The 22,402-nt window shown below is 33.1% G+C and overlaps 1 long non-coding RNA gene across 1 annotated transcript in view; it reads left to right on the forward strand.

Moving 5' to 3' along the window:
* Positions 1-22,128, forward strand: part of LOC149561351 (uncharacterized) — a 196,379-nt gene extending 174,251 nt beyond the window's left edge. The window contains exons 3-4 of the long non-coding RNA XR_016363422.1: positions 12,146-12,277; positions 21,864-22,128. This is a non-coding gene — a long non-coding RNA (uncharacterized LOC149561351). The remainder of the gene's footprint in view (positions 1-12,145; positions 12,278-21,863) is intronic.
* Positions 22,129-22,402: the final 274 nt, after the last annotated feature.

Consider the following 22,402-nt stretch of genomic DNA (forward strand, 5'->3'; position numbering starts at 1 on the left):
TTACATCATCTTTATTTTTTAGTGAACGTGGGGAACACACTATTTTCTATCCATTAAATAATTATTTCTCATATATTCACAAAAAAGTGATGATGTAAAAAGTGTATCATAACGACATGCGAAAGAGAAAGATAACTTATTTTACTATAAAAAAATAATATAATATAGAAAAAAAATCATTTATCATAAGCATTTAAACACCATGGATGTGAGGGATGATGGTGGAATATTCACATGACTCAATTATTGCAATAAATTTTATAATCTCAATAAATAAATATGGAATAATTAAACAATATTAATTTTATTTGTAGATCTTAATTTAAATTTTAGTATATTTCAATTAAAAATAATAATGTATCATTGATTTATTCATGTGCAATATGAGTTATATATGTTACTTGTATTTGATGAACAAGAAGTCAGTGCACTTGTTCTATGGGTTATATCCTCAAAAAATAAAATAAAAAATATAAATGAATAGCTAACAAAGATTTAAAAAAGATAAAAAAAATTATAAAGAAGATTGACATGTCATTGCATTCATGATAGATAATGCTCGTGTTGAGATTGAAGCAATCAAATTTTGTCAACCTTACTCTATATTTATAAGAGTGTAATTATTTGATATTTTATTTACACAAAATATATTTCTTAATTTCTAATAAAAATTAAATTTTCATTAAATAGTCAATTTTGTTTGAATGCAATTGTTATTACCAACTTTTATAATGTAACTTATAGATCAACCTTTGATTGTCGAATAATTTTATGTATTTGGAATATGTGCATAGAACATGGTTGAAGAATGTGTATAGATAAATCAAAATTCAATTTTAGTATATAAGAAACATCACATGCTTAACCATCATAACCTAATATAAATTGTATACTCTAGGCTTGTGAGTAATAGAGATATTAGAAAAAAATATTCGATAGATTGGGTAAAATAATGTATCGATAAAAAAGGAAAAAATCGTAGATTTTTTTTCAAATAAAATTGGTGTCATAATGAGAGACAATAAGTTCATTAAAATATTCGTTATGATTTATATGCATTTACATTTTAATTTGTTTATAATGTAAGCTTGGGCAGTTATTTGCGAAGTTTCTTTCATGCAAACCAAAAAACTAATATAGCTATAGAGTCATACCATTTTTTACATTAAGAGTCACTATTTAAATGACCATTCTAAAAATGCACAAGAAAAATTAATTGCTTAATTCATATGCTTCTCCATAGGGTGGAGTTATACTATAAAAATAAAAGATATCTACAATTATCTAGATTCTTGGCTAACTTCAAAAAGGAAAGATAAAACTAATAGCTGATACAAACTATTATTCTCATGATCTTCTTCCTGATACATATAAAATAAGAAGTCAAACTGATCTAACAAAATGCTACCTCATTACAAAGTTTGGATTGAATCTACTTGTTTGTGATTGTTAGTCGACAAAAAGACGAAACCCCTGTAAAGATGTGTTAAAGATTTTATATCTTCTAAATAGAAACAAGGGTAAGTGCACAAAAACGTGGTACCAAAAAGATGTTACTTGCATTTTTCCCCTATCCAAGACATAGTGTGATCGTCCAATAGCACGATCATAGTATAGGGCAATCATACTATGGGTTGGATAGCATGAGTCACAAACTTGTCAAATTCAAAACATAACATGATCACACTATATTAAAATCACATTGGAATAGTTAAAATTGAAACCCATGACCATTTTGTCATTTTCAACTTTCTAAATGTAGTTTAAGCTTCTTCCTCATCTTCCAATACTGTGGATGTGTAACTAGGTCAAAATTTATTCATTAAATTGATTAAAAAATGCCTCCATCCACATCAGTGCTAGTCAAAATCTAGTGAAATAAGTAAAAATTTTGACTATTATTTTTTATGAAATTTAAGTTTTTTGTTAACTTTCAATCAATTTTATTTTTGGATGTTTAATTTATAATTTATTAGGTTTTTAAAATAGGATTATTTATCTACAAGGAATGGGTAATCTGTAAAATCCTCCACCCAATCCAACACAAAACCTTCCATCAAATCCACCACAAAACACTCCGAATGAAGAATAGAAACCTCAACAACCACCAATCCAAAAACTTATCAGGATATACGAATTTTTTTAAAATGAAGATGTTAGAAAGGAAATTGAATTAGAATCATTGGTTAGTAGGTTAAAAAATTCAATTCAAACAAATCCTAGAAGGGCGCAACTTGTATAATCACTTGAATCTATTTTGACCCATGTAAGCTTAGTTAACCAGTAGCTTAATATATGGCATAATAAGAGAAAAATGGAAAAATGTTATTATGCAAGTAAATTGTCATATGAAAATGTAAAAAGGAAAAAGATTTTAAAAGATGACATATAAATTGTTTAAAAAGCCAAGAGAAAATGATAGCCTTAGAACTATAGCAAAGAGGTATCCTATTTATTGGTGCATTAATGAGGATCTAAAAAATGACTTTTGGTATAGATGGTGAATGATATTTGATGCCCCTCCTTATAACAATCATGAGGTTCCTATATATTTCTTAAGAAAATTGTATTGCAAGTTTTTTCTTGGAAAGATTAGCATTTGATAGATAGGAGGCACATTGTGACCCTAATTCACCTAGGGTGCCTATTGGCAAGCATGTTAATGTTCCTTCCATTGTGAAGGAACATGTAGAGGTCGACACATTAGGCACCATTAATTTGCTTTGATTTAGAGTCTCATTTGTTGTGTCACTCCTCTACTTGAGGATGAGTCTCATAAGTTTAGACGAGGCCATATGTGTTAGTCATGTAGATCTTTGTTCTCATTCGACACCACTGACAAAGATGAGGAGGATGGTGGATTGATGATCGATGAGTGCTTCATTGTGACATTTGACATTGATACATAGGTAAATATTTACAATTATTTATATACATGAATGCCTAATAAATTAATATGTATTGATTGTGTTCAAAATTTAGGATCAGACTATTGGTGTCATTGGTAATGATCCTTTGACCCTATTTCACTCTACATCGATGACTCCACAAGTATGTATTGATTTAATTACTTAAATTAATATGTTTAATTATTATGTAATCATATGAATGGTTGAATCATAACTTATTATGTAGAGGTATATATCTTTGCATGTTATTGGATCTAATTGATTATGTTTATTTAAGAAATGAATGAATAGTTAAAAGAGTTGGTATATTATGATTAATATATAGAGTCATAGTGGTCAGGACGATGTTGAGATGGGGTCACACCTAGCTTTGCAATGAAATCCTAATGTAGAGTAGCTATCACAGACTTTAGGAGAAACCCATGCGATAGTAGCTATCCAGTGTGGGATAAGAATGCAAGCCTACCTCATATGTGGGATACCAGACTATGCCTTCACCTAAATGCCATTGCAAAATGTCTATCTATTAGATTTGATGACTCACAATTGTATTCAAATGGTTTGAACAAGCAAGGCATGTGAAATGGTGCCAAAAGAAATAACACAGACCAAGATGTATGGTGGTGCGATTTCCACGATATCCAATACATTAAGTGCAAACTAGATTACAAGTAACAATGAATAGGATGTTGTGTTCACTAACATAGACTCATCCACCCCCACCCACCCACCCCCAAGATGAGATTGTGTCAAACAAACTTTGTAGCCCTTATTACAAAGTAAGCACCAAGCTCAAAATCCAAATGTCTACAAAAGAAAGTCAGTTGAATATGACTAAGTGCTAAGATAGGTCACCCAACAATGATTGCCAACTCCTCTCACTTAGTTGCTCCTCCACTGCTCAATGCTTCCTCATCTAGATCTCCATCTAGGTGTTGCCCTGTCAACTAGGATCAAGCTTCATAATTAATGCATGTAACCTTTTAAGCCGTAATGACTAGCCAGGGTACACCCAATTAAAATCTCTAAGGTAACTGCTTAAGGTCGACCCTATTAAAATCTCCAAGGTGACCACTCATTAACTACTTGGATCTGATGTTATAGAGATCCCACCATAGGACCTATCACACCCTTGCACAAGTATCAAGTAGGCCGACTTCATACTCGGTGCCTCACCAAGTATGAAGACCCAAATCAACTTTCTTGAACCATTTGAGTGAACAATTTACTAGGTCGGTCAGCTCCAACAAGGTAACTTGTGTAGTCAAGTCAACCAAAAGTGCATACCCCTTACACACTACCCCACTAAACTAATGATGATGTTCTCGATGCCTGTACAGTCTCTTATGCACGAGGAGATCAACCATGTAGAGTTAGTTCTCATGTTTGAGCTCCTTCCCTAAAGGAACCTAGTCTTTTCATCAAATTCCATCTTGGTCTCGTTTTGCCTTGGTATTGAATCTATCCATTGAACCAATCCTGCTCAAAATAGTATAGACGGTGTCTCCTCTCCCCAAGTTTTCACTATTTGAGTGCATTATGAAGGGATCTCTGAATCTCCCATGCACTCCTCCATATCGGTAATAACTTAGATCTCTCCAAGGCATGTCATATCCTCAGAACACTCGAGTCCATCTAGGTTACCACAATGCTATCTGTATGAAAATCCTCATTGATCTCGATGAAGTCTAGGTAGGCATCCACTAAATCAATCTCAATACATGTTAAATTAATCCAGGTAGGAAAATTGCAATAGGGAATGCATCAGTTATTGAAGACATTTATCCTTGAGTTGCAATGTGTGGCATGGCTTCCAACATGTCTACATATGCAATATCAAGTTGAATTGTCTCGAGAACTAGGCTGTCTTCCACATTGTCAATCTATTCCCCTTCTCCTTGGATGGATTTAGCTAAATGAATAAGCTCATCTCTCAAAGGCTCACAAGGTACCTCTTCTTGATCTTTCCATACGCAACCAGCTACAACTTGAGAGCACTATGCAAAGATCTTGAAAGTGTTGATATACCCCTCTAAATTTGAAGCATCTAAACTATCCCCAAGGTAGAACAATTCCCCAAAGTGAACCACTCCATCTCGACTCCATGTCTTGAAGATCCTTTCTTGGTGAAGATAATCTCCCAAGCCAATGCAATTCAAGATGATGTTACCACTATCAAAACACAACCTAGTTGAGCCATCTCTAAGATGCCTAAAGGTGATCAAAATGTAAGGATCTAGATGAACATTGCCTTGGTCTATGCCATGAAGTGAAACTCCCACTATAGCTCCAACCTATCTCACTGCTAGATCATTAACCTCACTTTCATCTTCGTGCTCTGTGACATTCAAAGTGCCCAACCTCATTGGAGCATCCTACTCTAGCCAAATTAGATCCATGAGCTCTCCTCCTAAAAAAATCTCTACATTGTCCAAGTATATCATTCCATATTGTTTTATCAACCCTGGCCAAGACCACACGAACTCATGAGAGAGTGGCTCAACTAGTTTAGAGAGTCTACCACTCCACGGATCTAGAATTTATTGATCATTTCAACTCCATCAATCAAGTGTCTGTGTACAATTGTTTAAAAGTGTCTAGGTTTTTTTGTATCCTCTTGCCTACATCTCTCAATGAAATTGATTTTTGTCACTCCTAACGATCAAGTGTAGCATCCTCCAAGTAGATGTCATCTAGATCAGCAGGTCGGTGCTTGATCTTATCCATTTGAATGTGATGCACGTAGTGTGGATGTTAGAGGCATATTTACAAAATTGTTCTCTTGAACCTTCTTGATCTTGTATACTTGCACCTATCATGGTAGTTTCACTAAGGTTCATATTGTTAGGCTCTCCAAATGGCCCATCAAATCTTGGCATTGCTAGAATCTGCTCCTCGGTTGGCTTTACCTTCAAAGTTTTGAATGAATGTTGTTGTTTTTCACCCCATTTCCAGCCTCTGTCTTTCTTTAGAAAGTTGGTAAAAGGGTTGACAAGCTTGGGGTAGCCTTCTATAAACTTTTGGTAGTAGTTGGCTAGGCCAAGGAACTGCCTCACCTTGTGAACATTGTAAATTGGCTCCTAGTCTCAAGTCTATGTCAGCTTCTTTGGATCATGATTAATTTGCTTGCATCCCACAATGTGTCCCAAAAATGACACCTCCTATTGTACAAACATGCACTTCTTCTTCACATACAAGTCGTGCATCTTGAGCAATTTGAACACCTCATAGAGATGATCCTTGTGCTCAATCACATCTTTTTTGTACACAAGTATGTCATCCAAGTAGACTACCTCACACTTGTCCAAAAAAGGTATGAATACATCATTCATCAAAGTACTTAAAGTAGCAAGGGTGTTAGTTAGACCAAAAGACATCACTAAGAATTCATAACTCTGACACAGTCGTTATGGCCATTTTCTCCTCATCACTTCATGTTATCTTGATCTGGTAGTAACCTTACCTAAAATCCAAGTTGTTGGACACCCTTGCATCCAACAAGAAGTCAAAACTATCCATAATCAATGGGAGTACTTTTTCTTTATCATAAACTTGTTCAATGCCTAGTAGTACACACAAAACCTTAATGTTCCTTACTTCTTGTGCTGAAACAAAACTGACGCTGCATAGGGTGATCTAGATGGTCAAAGGTAGCCAACCTCGACCAGATCCATCAACTACTTCAACTTGGCCATCTGGGGTCCTAAAAGGTAGTACAAGGCTTTCATAGGTGGTTTAACTTCTTCCTCCAACTCAATCTTATGATCAACGTGTCTTAGTGGTGGAAAAACTGATGACAACTTCTCGAGTATGAGATCGGTATACTCTAGCAAGACATCTTGGACAACCAAAGTGTTGAAAGTCCTAGATGACTCTCCTTCATCCCATCCGCTAAGAAATATAGTTAATTATAGCTCATCCTGGTCACTTCTATAGATCTTCTTTACACTCAAGGCATTTAGGACGTTTTCATCATCCTTTCTTTTCACTATCAAGATCAAACAATGCCACTCCAAATCAATTACAAAAATGCAACTCAAGTATGGCACCACCACTATTAATGCTATCCTTAGGAATTCCTACCCAAGGATGAGATCAAACTCATTCATATCAATAGCTACCATGTCAATCACACCTTGCCAAGGTCGAGCTCAAATGACCTTTCGAATCTCACCGCTCACCTTCTTCATGTGTGTTGTGACTGCCTTGAAATAAGTTGATGTTTCTTCCATCTTAAGGCCTAGGTTCCTAGCCTACCTAGTTGATATGTGGTTGTGTGTTGCCTCTGAGTATACCATAGCCATCACCTTTCTTCCCCCAAAGAAAGTATCCAAATAACATAACTCATGTTTATCGGCCAAAAATGCACCTAATGAGTTGTGCATTGAGTTGAAAAGTTGCAAAGTGCTCATTTCGGGCACCTTTGCTTCCTCTCCCAAGACTGTGTTGATCCTAGTCCTTTCTGGACACTCTTTTGCCTAGTGACCAATCTTGTTGCAAATGAAATAACCCAAGTCTTGATTCTTTTTCCTTTATGGGGATGAATCTTTCTTCTTGGCATTGTCTTTTCCATTTGTCTAATTTTTATTCTTCTTGCCTTTGTGACCGCCTTCATTGTTGGAAGAGTTCTCACCCTTCTTGTTATTCCAGCAAAATTGTTTATCCTAGTTCTCATGAGCTTGTCCAAAGCTTTTAGCAAGATTTCCTTTGTAGTCAAGTAGACCGTCTACTACTATGATTGCCTCAACAAGAGTTTGAACTTTTTAACGTTGGATCTTCTCATTAGCCCAAGGTTGTAACCCATTAGTGAATAGGTACAAATGCTCAAAATTGTTTCGCTTGGTGCACTCCAAATCCAACATTTGAAATGTTTTGACATAGTCTTGAATCATGCTTATTTATTTCAAGTTCTCCATCTTTGTCCGGATGATCCGATATGAGTTACTAGGTCTATGCTGATCATGAAAAGCATACTTCAAATGTGTCCAGGTTTTGATCTCTTTGATAGGCTTGTCAGCACATGCTACTAATTGATGTGTTCTCCACCATAACTTAGCACTCTTAGTCAAGTACATCCCAAAAGAAGTTGTCTAGGATATTTTTGTCTTGAACTCCATCATACTCATTGATCTTGAAAGAATTATTTGCATGTCCTTGTCCTTGTATCAGTGAATGGTAGATTTGCTAACTCTCTTTCAAGGAAGGGATGTCTTCCTTCAAAGTCAATTTGTTTGCCCAGACTAGCCAACTCAACATTCATCTTCTCTTCTAATTTGCCCTCCAAATCAAAAGTCTCTAAAGCATCCAATCTTGCATCATGTGCTAACAACCAATCCTAGTGTTTAAGAGTCTTACTCCTTGCATCTTGATGTTAGGTCTGGATTTGGTCCAAATCAGCTTGACTATCCACATTGCCCATGCTTCCACTTCATTCTCAGATGTGAGCTCAAACAACCCTCTGTCCAAGTTCCAACTAGATTTGTCTAGAGACCAAATTCTCGAAGATTAGACTTTCTCTAATAGTAATTGTCGTAGACTTTGGGAGACACCCATGTGACACTAGCTATCTCGTGCAGAATAAGAATGCAAGTCCAACTCACATGTGGGATAGTAGACTACGACTTAACCTAAACGCAAATGTGGAATTCCTATCTATCAAATCTGATCACTCCCAATTGTATGCAAATGGTTTGAACAAGCAAAGCATGTAAAATGGTGCCAAAAGAAATAACACTGACCAAGATGTATGGTGGGGAAATTTCCCCAATATCCAATATATTAGGTGCAAACTAGATTTCAAGTAACAATGGATAGGATGTTGTGTTTGCAAATGCAGATTGCCCCCAGGATAAGATCATGCCAAATAGACTTGGCAATCCCTTATTACAAAGTGAGCACCAAGTTCAAAATCCAAATGTCTCCAAAAGTAAGCCAACTGAATGTGGCTAAGTGCCAAGGAAGTTCACCCAACAATGGTTGCCAACTCATCACACTTCATTGTTCCTCTGTTGTTCCTTGCTCCAAAGATTTTGATTGCTCTATTTTGTATGTTCTCAAACAAATGTGTAATGCTTCTTATAAAAATAAAAACCTTAGGTAGATCTCCAACTAGTTGTTACCCAGTTGGCTAGGACAAAGCTCCATAATTAATGTAGGTGACCTTTTAAGCCATAACGGCTAGTTGTGGTGCACCCTATTTAAATCTCCAAGGTAACCACTTAGGGTCGGCCCTGTTGAAATCTCCAAGATGGCCACTCATTAATTGCTCTGATCCGATCTTAGACCCCACCATGGGACCTATAATACTCTTGCACAAGTATCAATAGGTTGGCTTCATACTTGGTGCCTTGCCAAGTGTGAAGACCCAAGTCAGCTTGCTTGAACCATTTGAGAAAACAAATTACCAGGTTGGTTGGCTATAACAAGGTAATTTTTGCAGCTAGGTTGACCAGAAGTGCAGACATACTCTCCCACTGAACTAGTGGCAACGTCCCTAACACCTGTGAAGTATGCTATACACTGGGAGATCAACCATGTAGACTTAGCTCTACATGTTTGAGCTCCCTTACCAAAGGAACCCAGTGTTTTCATAAATTTTTATCTTGGTCTCATTTTGCCTTGCTATTGAAATTTCTCATTGAACCAATCCTACTCGAAATGGTACAGACTGTGTCTCCTCTCGACTATCCCAAGTTTTCACAATTTGAGTGCATTGTACTAGGATCTTCGAATCTCCCATGTACTCCTCCATATTGGTAATAACTAAGATCTCTCCAAGGCATGTCATATCCTCAGAATGCATGGACTAAATAACATCCCAAATTGAAACAATATTATCTCTGTGAAAATCCTCATTGAACCCGATGAAGTCTAAGTAGGCATCCACTAAGTCAATCTCAATACATTTTAAATCTATCCTAGGTGGGCTAAAGACAATAAGGAATGCATTGGTTATCAAAGGCATATCTCCTTGAGCTACAACGTGTGACATAACTTCCAACCTATCTACATCTGCCATATCAAGTTGAAATGTCTTAGGAACTAGTATGTCTTCCACATTGTCGATCTATTCCTCTTCTCCTAGGATGGATTTAGCCAAATGAATAAGTGTGTCTCTCAAAGGCTCATAAGGTACCTTTGTTGGAATAAAAACACCACTAAGAGGGGGAGTGAATCAGTGGTTTAAAATACTTTTCAAAACTTGGAACAATTACAATTTATACGATTTTAGCACATGAGCAAGATAGTTAATGAATAAAAAAGTGACACAAAATTTTAACATGGAAAACCCCTTAGGGTAAAAAATCACTTTGAATCTGAAACTTTATTTGCCTCTTGGGAAAATCTTTCAGAGCTACAACTTTGGGAAGCACCAACACCCTGCTTGAGAAACACCAATTTCAAGGAACACCAATCCCTTACACTTGAAGCACCAACCTCACGAATAACAGAGCACCGACTTCATGAATACAAGGAGCACCAACTTCCAAAATGAAAAAATGAGATATAAAATTAAAGGATCATCTCTATTACAACACAAATGAAGAATCACTAGTTTCAACTTCTTGTTGAAAACATAATGCAGGATATACTTCTATTCTCCTCAAAACATCCAATATCCAAATAAATTTTCTTTTTCCATTAAAAGATTTGATCAAATACTGATATGAATGAATGAAGAAGCAATATATAACCCTTCTTCTACCTCTGATAAACTTTTGCAATGGAAATCAAATCACAAATATGAAAATAGAAACATAAAGCATTACCCTCTTCTTTGCTATTAAAAATCTGACTGTAAATTGTTTGGTCTACATGGAATTTGATGCCAATCCTTCAACTTCTATCAAAACCACCTATTGAATGTTTTAGAGGAATATATCCTCTACTTATAAACTAAGAAAGTCAAAATTTTGGAGGTAGGTACATGCTCCAAACTTCCATTAGACCAAAACCGCTCAAAACTACTAAAACTGTCATAACAATTTGGTAATAGTTTCTGATAAACAAACTTTTTCTCTTTTCATACATGTGTTATGCAAAAACTAATAAAGACCCATTTTAGCTAACTCAAACACCTTTCCAAATAGGCATGATAGCTGGGATGTATCTGATAAAAAAGCTTATCGACTTTCTCATAGACCAAAACTATTTTTTTATAATCATTTTCTAAACGAATGTGAACATTAAGTGTCAATTGTATAACACTTAAGTGTTTGTCTTGAATATGTTTTCAACGATATTTAAGGACATCAAATAAGATAATTACATGATGTTAACCATACCATATGCTTATTATAATTACATTATTGACATCAATGACAACAATCAAAGACCAAATACCAATGGTTCAACAACCTCTTCGTGATCTTCCCATTCCCAACCATCCACAACTTGAGAGTTCTGTGCAAAGATCCCAGAACTGTCAATATACCTCTCTAAATTTGAGGCATCCAAACTAACCCCAAAGTAGAACAAATCCCCAAAGTGTATCACTCCATCTTGATTCCATGTCTCCAAGATCACATCATAAACCCATTAAGGTAATTCAAGAAGCATTAAAATGTAATAATTTCCATATTTTTGTGAATCCCAACACCAAATTTGGTAGGAGGATGAGGGATGATATGTAATTTATTACATCAAAATTGTAGTTTTTCATGCAACAATTTGGCATGTTCTTAGGGCCATAGAAGTGATTGTAAAATGTCATAGAAGAAGGTTTTAATAGTGTAAGTTTGAAATCATGCTTTGTCCATGAAGTTGAAGTAGGGTTTGGCCATGATAGCTATGAGAGTGATTTGAAGAGAATTTTTTTAACAAGTTTACAATATCTTGGAAGGGTTTGAGGGTCCAAGGATAAGACCATCCAATATAGTTTGTAGAGTTGATTCGGCTTTCATATAGGACAAAAAATAATGAGTCCATATTTTATGTTAATGACATTATATAAGAAGTTTAAAGTGTGTTGGGGTATGGGCAAGGCCCGAGGAAGGTGTGAAGGTAGTGTTCTATTACTTAGGGTGAAGGGACATTAAGTTGGAATGATGATAGGTGATTGTCACAAATGGAAAATAGTGGATTCTATGAGGAGTATTTGACCATTAAGTGGTCTTTTAATGCTTTGCCTTCTTACATTAATGTTGTGCCGTTGGAAATTACACATTCTTTGCTTCTAAAAGTTTTGTCTTCTTTCCCTCATCATACTTATTAACATTTGTTATTCTCATGACAAGTATTGAAGATCTTGCATGGGGCATAAAGCTTGTTTGGATAGGACTTGGAGATTTTTGAAAAGGCCAGCAACAAATTAAGAGTTTGTTGTAAAGAATTTGAAGTCAATGAGGCCCTTTGTAAAAAAATCGAAGGTAATTTGAAATCCAAAACATGCATATTTCATTCTGATTAGGTTGATGTCAACTAAATGTAAGATGTATCTTTAGAATAAATCATAATTTTGATTTCTTTTTATTATGCTCTCTGCTAAAAGTGAGGACTTTCAACAATAATTTTGCATCTCTATTTTGAGATTCATCTTTATTTTCTTTAAATCAAAAACTAAATTAATTTTGGAATTCATAAAATTACATATGGATAAACATCAAAGGTTGACTATAGGTCAATATATATCATGCTTATGATGAAATAATAGCCAATGAGGGGAACATGGACAAATAACCATGTCCATGCAAAATATGTCTTGGTTGAAAGGTTAAAAAAAAGAATGTGATTTATAATCATATGATTAGGTTTGGGCATAGTGGTATAAGTGCTTGGGCTGATAATTACTATGAAGATATGATAGATTTGCAGCTAGTGAGAGATGAAGAGGTAAAAAACAAAGTGATACAAAACACAAATGAAGAGGCAAAAAACATAGATGAAGAGGAAGAAATATTTGACAAAGTGATTAAAGTGGCTAGAATGTTGAATGATGGTCTAAATGATGATTGGGTTGAGTTAATGGAGGATGTTTTAAACTCTATGTATGTTAATTGCAGGTTAAGTCATTTGACAACAATCCTTCAAATTCTTAACTTACAAGTGGTGCATGGTTGGACAAATGAGAGTGTAGATCAATTATTGACATTATTGAGTTCATTACTATTAGATGACTTTACATTGCCAAAAAAATAAAGTCAATGTAAAAATCAAATCAACAAACTCGACTTGGCATAAAATAACATCCACACATGTGTGAATGGTTGTGTATTATATCACGAAACTCTTGAAAATGAGAGTGAGTGTCCAAGACGTCATGCAACCAGGAATAGACAAAGGATGAAATCAACTATGGTACCTAGATAGGTTCTTTGACACATTTTAATAATCCCATGATTATTCAAAATGTATAGGTGCATAGACATTGTTGAACTTATGTAATGACATGATAAAAATAAGAGCACTGATGGAAAACAATGACATGTGCTTGATTCTAAGACATAGATGTAATTTGATAATAGGTGGCCTTATTTTCTCAAGATCCTTGTAACATAAGATTGAGTTTGGCTCTAGATGGGGTGAACCCATTTCTAGATCAAAGTACTAAATGGTCAACTTGGCCAGTGTTTCTAATAAATTATAACTTCCCTCCATGGTTACCAACTAAGCAATTTTTCTTAATATTAACATGGATTATACCAAGAATGAAAAGTGTGACTTTAGATTCAATAGATGCCTATTGAGAGCCATTATTTGATGAGCTAAAGTAAATTGTGGATAGGAATTGAAACAATTCAATCTTTAATAGATGGTCATTCAATCAGAATCACTTTAAGAGCTTCTTTATTATTTACAATTCATAACCTTCCTACATATAACACATTATCTGGTCTCTCTCTTCATGGATACCATGGATGTCCTGCTTCTAATTTTAAGGATTTTGTGAGACACTCAAAAAGTTTGTGCAAGTGTATTTATTGTAGACATCGTGCTCACCTCAAAATGGACCATCCATATCGTCAACAAAAAACACATTTCAATGGTCAAGAAGAGAATCATGAAGCACCATTATTAATAACAAGTGATTATATTATTGAGATTGAAAAAAAGAGAATGTAACTTATTGATAATGAGGGAATTATTGGTAGCAGGTATGGTCCATGTAATGAAAGTGATGTAAAATGATTGTGCATATTGTACAAGTTGTCATACTTCGAGGGCATATCTATTAGACATACTATTGACTTTATGCATACCCATAAAATATGGCTTATGTTATTATAGAATCTCTTTTTGGTGATCTTGACACTATTTCATCACATGATGACTTTCGAAAAATAAAGATTCATCAAAATCTTTGAGTTCAAAAATATGATAATGAAAAATATAGAAAGTCTAATGCCCCTTATGTTTGGACAAGGGAACAATGTGCAAAATTCTTACAATTAATGTCTCAAACTCACTTTCTTATAGGATATGTAAATAGCAACATCAAAATTCAAAATGACATTAATAGCTTCAAAGGCCTCAAGATTCATGACTATAACGTTATCATTGAAAATATTTTATTTGTTGTGGTACATATATCAAGACTGACAAAGAGACGAAGATTGACAATTATAAGGTTGAGCTTTATATTAAAGAGAATGACTTTACATCATGTATTAGATTCTTCAAACTTTGATAGTTTGAGCGGGGAGGTTGTTTAAGTCCTTTGACTATTGGAATAAGAATTTCCACCAACAATCTTTAACATTTCTATGCATCTATTAATACATCTAGAATATGAATTAGAGTATTGTGGCCTAGTAAGAACAAGATGGATGTATCATATAGAATGATATATGAAAGTCTTGAAAAAAATTGTTCATATAATAGCAAAATTAGAAGGCAGCATGTCTAAGAGATATTCATTGCAAGAGGCCATGGGTTTTTGTACAGAATATATGAAGAATTTTAAAAATGTCAATCAACATATATGAGATGATGACGAAGATGAGAAAGTTGCAGGCAAAGTATTAAAATAATTTATTTCGCTTTAGGTTATCATATTAAGAAAGAAGTGCAATACATGGCTTTTTTCTTCAGAACACATCTTCATTCAATAAGTGACATAGGTAGAAAAAAATTAACAATAATTTTTTTCTCAATTGTATTTACATATTTATGTTATTTATCTTACTATTTGTATTACATTATTCAATGTAGAAAATATGAAGAAGATTGTCAAATTTGGATGCAACATCAATCTCAAAAAAACAAATATCATAGTTTGATTAAAGTCTATTCTTTTTCAAAATTTGAAGACTGAATTGCTAATGCAATCAGTGATACGAAAGAAGAAGGTGAAGATACAATAATAGAGAAAAGTGAGCTCTCACAATATCTACATATATGGGCTATGTGTATTGGTGGAATGTTGGCATATGATAGCCATTTAAGAGTTGAAGAAAAAAACAAAGAGAAGATAAATTGTGATTTTGCTGTTAGTGTTGAATTTTTTCATGATACTAAAAAAAATATATATGTTGGATTTATTTAAGAATTTTTTCAAGTGGATTTTGGTGAAAATAGTCCTATATTGTTAAATTGTAAGTGGATCCGACCATCTACAGTACAATTTGATGAGTATGGATTTGTATGTGAACATACACAAGAAATTTTATTAGAGAAAAATGAGCCATATATTTTCCCTCTTCAAATCAGCCAATCATTCTTGATTGATGATTGCAGAAGCCTAGGTTTGTCATATGTCATTCAAACAGAGTCTCATTCTTAATGAAAATTCATGGAAGTTTCCACTATATTGCTTGATGGACAATATGTTATTTTACAAGAAATATTTAAAGACGTGGATGGAGATAATGAGAGACTTCTTGAAGAAGATATTTTAATTGCCAATGAAGAAATTAGGAGAGAATGTATTACATGACAGAAATGAGGATGATGAAGAAAATCAAGTAAATGCAACTATGAGTGATGAGGATTTTGGTCTTCTTGAAAATGTTAATGATTATTGAGAAGTTCCACTTTTTTAAGACCTTTTGATTTAAAACTTTTATGTTGTTTAAAGTTAGTGATATATTTTGAAGTCACTTACCTTTAAAATTTAAATGTTTTCCATATATTATTATGGAATTAATGTTGCACATGTTATGAGTCAAAAGATTTCATGTTGAGTTTCATCTTAAACTATTGTGGAAGTTAAAAGTAATGAACTAAAAAAATTATGTTTATTTAATATTTTGGTTGTATTCAAAGATATTTTGGAATCTTTCACTGTATTGGTGGCTTTTGAAATTATCTTGGAATCTTCATTTTCTTGATTTGTTTGATCACTATTATAAGACATAATTAATATTTGTGCACCATCTACAAATTTTTTTGAAGTCTATTGTATCTATTGCTCCCCTTGTCAAGATGTTTACATCTTACAATTGTTAATATTCCTTGATCAATAGAAACTTGCAAAACAATCATATAATTCATTCCTATTTGCATAAAGTAAGCATATTTTCTGTAACTATTTGCTAAATTTCATATTCATGAAATATTATTTTATAATAATTATCTTTTCCCAATTTTCATGATACTTGCTCCATTTCTATCACGAAGGTTGTCTTTTTATCATGTTGTTAATCTATAAATTAATATGTTTTTTGACATCAAAAAATGAGGAAAAAGAATACAAGGCACACATTAGATGATAATAAACAAAATCATACCATTCCAATAACAAATTTTGAGTGCCTTCATGAAGAATAAATAACAAAGAATAATGACTTTTTATCATGTCTTCGCATGAAAAAAGTAAAAAATTGGGATCAATTGTCCAAAAAACCCAAAATGAGGGCTAATTGTGAAATAGTAGTGCTATAAGGAAGTAAACAAGAAGTTTGAGAAACGATATGAAAGAGGTCTTTTGGAATGATTAAAACTGCCATATTAGGTAAAGATAAAGTGGTCTAGGACATGAGTAAACTGCTACAAGACTATATAAGGAGGACATATTTTGGCAAACTAGGTCTTGAAACCCAAAAGCTTGGAAGGAAGACATACTACCTAGCTAGGAGACCTACATTTAGAGACATGGAAAGAATGTTAGCCCTAGGTTTTATTCAAACAACCCACATAGCCCTAGGAGACCTCTGCATCAAACAACTCACACCAAAAATTGAATAATCATACAATTGAATCAATAGATCAATCCTTCAAATAGAAATTGTTTAGATTTTGACGTAGTGTGTCATATATAGAAAAAAATGATAGATATTCTCATATGAAAATCCAAATATGAGTAAAATTGTATGTCTGATAGGCCAATAGAGTATATGCTAGTATACTATAGAGTATATTTAAAACTTATTTGTTTTTCAAGGCAAGACATGATAAAAAGTCATTATTCTTTGCTACTCATTCTTCATGAAGGCACTCATAATTTGTTATTGGAATGGTATGATTCTGGTCTCTATCATCTAGTGTGCACCTTGTATTCTTTTTCCTCATTTTATGATGCCAAAAAACATATTATTTTTTAGATTAGTAACATGATAAAAAGACAACCCTTGTGATAGAAATGAAGCAAGTATCATGAAAATTAGGAAAAAAAATTTATAAAATAATATTTCACGAATATGAAATTTAGAAAACAGTTATAGAAAATATGCTTACTTTATGCAAATAGGAACAAATTATATGATTGATCTATGACTTTCAATTGACCAAGGAATATTAACAATTGTAAGATGTAAACATCTTGACAAGGGAACAATAGATACAATATACTGCAACCAAAATTTGTAGATGGTGCACAAACATTAATTTTGTGTTTTAACATGGATCAAATAAATCAAGAAGAAGAAGAAGATTCCATTATAATTTCAAATGCCACCAATATAGGGAAAGATTCCAAAATATCTTCAAACGCCACTAAAATATTACATAAACATTTTTTTTCCAATTCATTACTTTTAACTTCTACAATAGTTTAAGATGAAACTCAACATGAAATCTTTTGACTCATACCATGTGCAACATTAATTCCATATTACTATATAAAAAACATTCAAATTTTAAAGGTATGTGACCTCAAAATATAGCACCAACATTAAACAACATAAAAGTTTTAAATCAAAATGTCTTAAAAGTGGGGTTTCTCAATAATCATTAACATTTCCAATAAGACCAAAATACTCATCACTTATGTTTGTATCTACTTGATTACCTTCATCATCATCATTTGTGGCATGTAATACATTTTCTCTCCCAATTTCTTTATTGGCAATTAGAATATCTTCGTCAAGAAGTCTCTAATTGTCTCCATCCACGTCTTCAAATGTTTCTTGTAAATTAACATATTGTCTATCGGACAATACATTGGAAGCTTCCATGAATTTTCATCTAGAACGAGATTTTGTTTGAATGACGTATGACCAACCTAGGCTTCTGCGATCATTAATCAAGAATGATTGGTTGATTTGAAGAAAGGAAAAATTTGACAGTCTTTGATAAAAATTGTTGTGTATGTGCACATATAAATCCATACTCATCAAATTGTACTGTAGATGGTCGAATCCACTTACATTTTAATAATATAAGACTATTTTCACCAAAATCCACTTGAATGAATCAAATATAAAGTTTCTTCTTAGTATCATGAAAAAATTCAACACTAATAACACAATCACAATTTATCTCCCCTTTGTCTTTTTCTTCAACTCTTAAATGGCTACCATATGTTCACATTCCACCAAAATGTATAGGCCATATATGTGGATATTGTGAGAGCTCACTTTCCTTTGTTGTTATATCTTCACCTTCTTCTTTTGCATAATCCATTCTTCAAAGTTTGGAAAAGAATCGCCTCTAATCAAACTACAATATTTGTGGTTCTAAGGTCGATGTTGCATCCAAATTTGACGGTCTTCTTCATATTTTCAACATAGAATAATGTAATATGAATAGTAAGATAAATAACACAAATATATAAATACAATTGAGAAAGAAAATTATTGTTAATTTTTTCTTTTCTACTTGTGTCATTTAACAAATGAAGATATGTTCTGAAGAACAAAGACATTTATTGCATTTTTTTCTTGATATGATAACTTGAAGCAAAATCCATTGCCTTCTAATAGTTCACCTATAACTCTCTCATCTTCACATCATCCCATATACGTCAATTGACATTTTTTTATAATTCTTCATATATTCTATATAAAAACCTATGCCCTTTTGCATTGAATATCTCTCAAACATGTTGCCTTCTAGTTTTGCCATTGTATGAACAAACTTTTTTAAAACCTTCATATATCATTCTGTATGATACACCCATCTTGTTCTTACTAGGCCACAATACTCTAGTTTATATGCTAGATGTATTAATAGATACATAGAAATGTTAAAAGATTGCTTGTGAAAATTCTTGTTCCAATAGACAAAGGGCTTCAACAACCTCCTCCCTCAAACTATCAAAGTTTGAAAAATTTAATACATGTAAACTCATTCTCTTTAATATAAGGCTCAACCTTATAATTACCAATCTTGGTCAATTTGTCAGTCTAGATATACTTACCACAACAAGTAAAATATTCTCAAATGATGACATTATAGTCACGAGTCTTGAGGTCTCTGAAGCTATTAATGTCATTTTGACTTTTGATGTTGCTACCTACATATCTTGTAGGAAAGCAAGTCTGGGACATTAACTATAAGAATTATGTACGTTGTTTCCTTGTCTAGACATAAGGAGCATTAGACTTTCTATATTTTTCAGTATCATATTTCTCAACCCAAAGATTTTGATGAATCTTTATTTCTCAAAAGTCTTCACGTGATAAAATAGTATCAAGAGCACCAAAAAGAATTCATATAATAGCATAAGCTATATTTTTCTTGATATGCATAAAGTCAACAATATGTCTAATGGATATGTCTTTGAAGTATGATAACTTGTACAATATGCATAATCGTTTTACACCACTTTTATTACATGGACCATACCTACTGCCAATAATCTCATCATTATCAATAACATAATTGCTTGTTATTAATAAAATTGCTTCATGATTCTCTTTTTGACCATTGAAACATGTTTTTTATTGATGATATGGATGGTCCATTTTGAGGTAAGCATGATGTCCACAATAAATATACTTGTGCAAACTTGTTGAGTTTCTTAGAAAATCCTTAAAATTCCAAGCAAGACATCCATGGTATCTATGAACAGAGAGATTAGATAATGTGCCATATGTAGGAAGGTCATGAGTTGTAAACAATAAAGAAGCTTTTAAAGTGAATCAGATTGAATGACCATCTGTTAAAGATTGAATTGCTTCAATTCCTTTCCACAATTCTTTTAGCGCACCATATAATGGCTCTAGATAAGCATCTATTGATTTTGAGTCACTTTTCTTTCTTGGTACAATCAATGTTAACATTAAGAAAAATTTCTTCGTTGCTAACCATGGAGGCAAGTTATCATTTACTAAAAATTCTAACCATGTTGACCATTTAGTACTTTGATCTAAAAATGGGTTCACTCCATCTAGAGCCAAACCCAACTTTATATTATGAGTATTTTGAGAAAAATTATGCCACCTATTATCAAATTTTATCCATGTCTTAGAATCAGACACAAGTCATTGTTTTCCATTAGTGATCTTATTTTTATCATACCATTGCATAAATTCAACAATGTCTCTACACCTATACATTCTGTGTAATTGTGAGATTATTGGAAAGTGTCAAAGAACCTTTCTATGAATCATAGCTAATTTCATCCATTGTCTATACCTGGCTTGATGACATCTCGAACACTCACTCTCATTTTCAAGAGTTTTGTGAAATAATACACAACCATTCACACATGTGATATTCTTGTGCACCAAATTGAGCTTGCCGATTTGATTTTTTCATTGACTTCATCTTTTTGGCAATGTAGAGTCATATGATAGTAATGAACTTAATAATGCCAATAATTGTTTTACACTCTCCTTTATCCAACCATGCACCACTTGGAAGATAAGAATTTGAAAGATTGTTGTCAGCTGACTTAACTTGCAATTAGCATACACATGCTTTAAAACATCCTCCATTGATTTAGCCTAATCATCACTTAGACCCTCATCCAGTAATCTAGCCACTTCAATCCCTTTATCAAATATTTCTTTCTCTTCATCTATAGTTGTTACCTTTGCATCTATGTTTTGTGTCACTCTGTCTACGTTTGTTACTTCTTCATCGCTCACTAGTTGCAAACATATCATATATTCATAGTAATTATTAGCCTAAGAGTTTATACCACTATGCCTATACTTGATAATATGATTATAAATCACATTCTTTTTTTCACCTTTCCACCAAGACATATTTTGCATGCACATGGATATTTTGTAGTCTCTCCCATTTGATTTCTATAAGTCATCCTGATGGATGCAACCTTGGTGATCTTTTTTTGTTAGTGATCATGATTGGGACCATGAGTGGTCTACACCCTTGGGGTGATTGGATTTATGTTATTGTATCAGTTGGATTGATTATGCTTATGACTGATTTATGAGATTATGATGTACTAGATGGGTTCACTGAGGTTTGTGCTAGTGGTTACGTAGATTGATTTGGTATCATGATGTTGTTCTGTAATTACCCTGAGATGTGAAAAATGGTTGCACTATATTTTGTTTGTCCTACTATATTTGACTAGGTTCTTGTAGTAGTGTTTACTCACGGTGACTTAAATGTGCATAGTGTCATTTAAGTTGTTGAACAATTGTTATTAATTCCATTATTGAATGCTTAAATAATTAGAAATAAATTTTCCATGTTAGATTCATTGGTTATAGTGCTATGGATAAGTACCTTGTTCATTTTAGTAATTTATGCAAAATGGGCTATTTAAATGATTATGTAAATGAAATTAATTAGATACTTTAATTACATGATTTTTTGTAATTGTCTCTTCGGCTATTATTGTTGTACAACTACACTTGATTGTGTTCGTTTATTGTGCAGAGCTTATATCCTCGATAATGACACATGGAGTTAGTGATTAGACCTTTCATGTTTAGCCAATATCGTCCCTGTATGGATGATGTATATTTTATTGTTAGTTTAATCCTCCAGTAATTGGTAAATCCGAATTCATAATGCATTATGTGATTAGACCTATGAGCATGTCTATGCATTTAAGATTCCATAGTGATCGTGGAAAATATTAAATTAAATGATGTTTAATGGGTTAGAGGGATTTTAATTATTTGATTTAATCTTTATTTTATTGCTGGTTAATTTGCCATAGTTGAATTTTGATTCAATTGGAGCTAATTGATTTGATTTGGGTTAAGGGAGCCAATTAGATTATTTAATTTAAATAATCTTAATTTATATGTGTTTGTAAAAATGCATATATTGGCTAAAAGTGAGTTTATTCTCAGTTTTCATTTTGCTATTTTATGGTTTTGGGGAAAATTCCTCCAAACCCGCTTGTGAGAAATCACTATTTTGCTCATTGCAAGAGTTTGGCTCGGTGGATCATTGCGCGATTGGTCTCA

The sequence above is a fragment of the Cupressus sempervirens genome, chromosome 4 (genome assembly GCF_028749045.1).
Source record: "Cupressus sempervirens isolate cs-2001-9-10 chromosome 4, ASM2874904v1, whole genome shotgun sequence".
Classification (NCBI taxonomy): Eukaryota; Viridiplantae; Streptophyta; class Pinopsida; order Cupressales; family Cupressaceae; genus Cupressus; species Cupressus sempervirens.